The 3,458-nt window shown below is 31.5% G+C and overlaps 1 long non-coding RNA gene across 2 annotated transcripts; it reads left to right on the top strand.

Moving 5' to 3' along the window:
- The first annotated feature begins 276 nt into the window (after positions 1–276).
- LOC121222209 (uncharacterized) lies at positions 277–3,127 on the top strand. Of its 2 annotated transcripts, XR_005919314.1 has the most exons (4): positions 277–738; positions 870–942; positions 1,038–1,114; positions 2,014–3,127. It is a non-coding gene; the product is annotated as an uncharacterized lncRNA (long non-coding RNA). The 2 variants fall into 2 exon arrangements; XR_005919313.1 differs by having other exon boundaries at positions 1,038–3,127.
- Positions 3,128–3,458: the final 331 nt, after the last annotated feature.

Raw genomic sequence — 3,458 nt, 5'->3', positions numbered from 1 at the left:
CACGTCCTATATCTTTATTTAATTTTGGTTAGTCCATGATCAAGTAAGATGTTTGGTAATGGATAGGAACTTAAATAAATTCCATTAGGTTCCAAGTACAATTCCTCACACCCTCGAATTTTTAAAAAAAATTTGGCATAAAAATATTTATTCAAAACACCTTGTGTCGTCCCCCTTATTGTTGTCTTATTGAAAAGATACTTTCCTCCTTTAACTAGTCAACCTTCCTCCTTTAGCCCCATTTTTGTTCCATATGTTCCCTCTTGATCCACTTTTCATGCCTTTATCCCCCAAATTTCTTGTTCCATTCCTTTTACTTGCCTGTGTCACCCATACCACACCATTTGCCATCATCTTTCACTTTTCTTTCATTTTGTTCTCTCCTCCTCCCTTCCTAGTCATTCCCCCTCCTTGCTCCTCCCTTTCTCACATTTTATTTTATTTTGAGCCTCTAAACCTCCTCCTTTGTACCACCAATTTTTCCATCTTTCACCACCACTTGTAACATCCTTTACTGTTGGACCACCACCATGACCATCATTTTTCCTATTCTTATTTTCTCTTCTCAAAAACTCGCCATGTTCACCTTAATCTCTATCTTTTTATTTTGATAAAATATTGCTAGAATTTTATTGTTTTTTTATCCTAAATAGATCATTTTTTATCAAATATTCCTTCGAGTTATCCTTGCTCTCCTATTGATCGGCTAATTTAACAAATATTTTGTTAAGGAATAACGTAAGTATGAGATGATATTGGGTATAAATCATCACTTCTTTCTCATCTTTTTATTAATGGCTGAAAGTAGTAGTAGTGTAGGACATCGTTCTTCTCCGATATTAGCATCTTATATATTGTTCTTGTTGAAGGATCGATTGCTAACAACTTGGACCACCCTTGACTTTTGAAGTAAATCACATCTCTAATTCTACTCGTATAAGCGTAAGTATGGTATTGGAAATCAAGATTGAACCATTTATTATTAAAATGGATAACTTAAGTGACAATTTAGTGATGGATTTTTGTTTCGTGCTCAGATCTGATATCGATATAATTAAATCCAAGAGTGGGTGTTCGAAGGATTGTAGTTTTGCATTAGATCTACGAAGTTCAGGTGTGGATCTAACTTAATATAAAAATTATATGAATATTTGTTAAGTAATATTTATTAATGATTGATACTTTTATCAGTACTCTAAAATGTAACTATATGTGAATACACTATGTATTCAAGTTGGATGATAAATCCTTTAAAATGGATGATTTCCAAGTGATTCTGAACTGGTTATTTTTTATGTATAATTGTATTTGTGTGTTATATTGATAGGTGAAATATTATGTATATGTTGTGACACTCATGTTATGTGATTTAATAGCATTATTTGACTAAGCAAAAATCGATATCATGATATACCATTAGCATTGCAATCTATTTTGATAAGCATGAAAAATAAACCATGCCATTAATTCTGTTAATGGAAATTTGATTTTCTTATCAAATTTGATAGCATTTGATAAGCATGCCCACTAAAAATTTTTGTTTTTGTATGTCATATCACATGGATAGGGTTGAGACAATATTGAAAGGAGGAAGATTTTGGTAGTTTAATGATCTACACATTCTAGTGGTTTAACCACATTTTCTGGCAGTTTATCTGTGATTCTGGTGGCTTGTCCACATGTATCTGTATTTGGCAGCTTGTCCACATTATCTTGTGGCTTGGCCACAATATTGATGTGTTATTGGATGGATGAGTTCGGGGGAACTCTTTTATGGTGTGTAGCGGAGTTGGGTAGGAACATTTTCTAAAAAATTTGCACTGATTTCTAAAAAAAGATTTGCACTGACACCATCATGCATATTGTTATCTCTGAAATTATGTTGTTATATAATTTCTATTTTTTTTATGAAATGTATGTCTTAAATTCTATTGCTACTTAAGCTAATACTCACACTGGGCTTAAATAGCTCACTCTATAATTTTTTGCATTTCAAATAACTCCCGAGGTTAGGACATGGACGCGGCTGTTGGAGGAGTACCCGAATGAATTTTAAATAAACGTTTTACACTTTATTATTTTGGTATTTTGGACTTTTTATTATTGTTTTTTGGACTGTGGCATGGGATATTGTTTTGGTAACTTTTGGTTAATTTTCCATGATTTAAGTTTAAACAATCTTTAAAACGATTTATAGATTTAATGTGACAAATCGATTTTTCGACAAAAATATGATTTCAACATGAATCTATTATAAATTCAAGAGTACGATTTTACAAGACTTCATTCTATCTTATTCAAATAATATATATTTTAATGGAATATACTAAATAATTATTTTTAGCAAAAAAAATATATGTTTTTATCAATTTCCATGCGATATTTTTAAATCTGTCATTTTCTTCAAATATTCAAATGTAGTCTTTTCTAACATATTCAATTTTTGACGATATAAATCCAAAGAAGCTTAATGATATTATTTGTAGTTTTCAAACAATTCAAAAACACACAATGATTTTAAATAAAACATTTTCCGTGCCAACTTAATGGCCAATGTAATATTCTAGATTTGGCCATGACGTCTAGGCTGAGTTTAGGAGGTTACAAGAAGTGTAAGATTGATGAGGAAATCCTTTGAAAGTGAGTTCTGTATAAATATTTTTCTGACAAGTACCTTCATTATTTCAAGAGTGAATAAAGGTAGAAATCATCTGGTAAGGTTTGGAATCAGCCAAGTAATGAAGTGAGAGATGATACGTTAAGTATGGTATTTGGTGTACAAGTATATATATGATATTATGAGTCACCAAAGATAGATTAGTAATCCAAGATCTTCAGGATGAAGAATTCAACTGGAAAGGTCTGCAAGGTATTTTATATTAAAACTCACTAAGTTCGTGTAAACTTACAACTTTTTCGTTGTGAGAATGAATTCGCTTGGAGAGGCCAAGCTAGGAATGCGCCAGGGAAACGACGAGTTTGGATATTATGCATATAAAGAACACTTAAGAGTATAGCGTATAGATCCCTACACCAAAGAGAGTCTGTTTTAACAAATTTTTGTGCTGTAATATAATATATTATTTTAAGAGTCTGATGTATTCTTGAACATTTTATTTTATCTCTTTTGTTCAGAAAACCTGTATTAAAATAATAAGAATTAAGTTAAAAAAGGATTATGCACAGATGGTTTACAATTTATGTTAAGTGTTTGTATGTGGTAACATCTGATACCGAAATCCGGTAATTCGGGTCGAGTAGAGGGTGTTACAGGTTATGCCCCTAATCTGCAATACTTGAAAGTGTGGGAATGCTTAGCTAAAGTAGGTCTACTTGCTTTTAAAAGGAGCACCATCGGGTCTAAAACTTTTGATTGCAGTTTTTATTGGTTATGCTTTAAACAGTGCGACATATAGATTTATGTCCTTGCATGATCATTCTATTTTCGAATCTAGATA

Source organism: Gossypium hirsutum, chromosome D10 (assembly GCF_007990345.1).
Source record: "Gossypium hirsutum isolate 1008001.06 chromosome D10, Gossypium_hirsutum_v2.1, whole genome shotgun sequence".
In the NCBI taxonomy this organism is placed as follows: Eukaryota; Viridiplantae; Streptophyta; class Magnoliopsida; order Malvales; family Malvaceae; genus Gossypium; species Gossypium hirsutum.
This window is presented reverse-complemented; position numbering and strand designations above follow the sequence as displayed.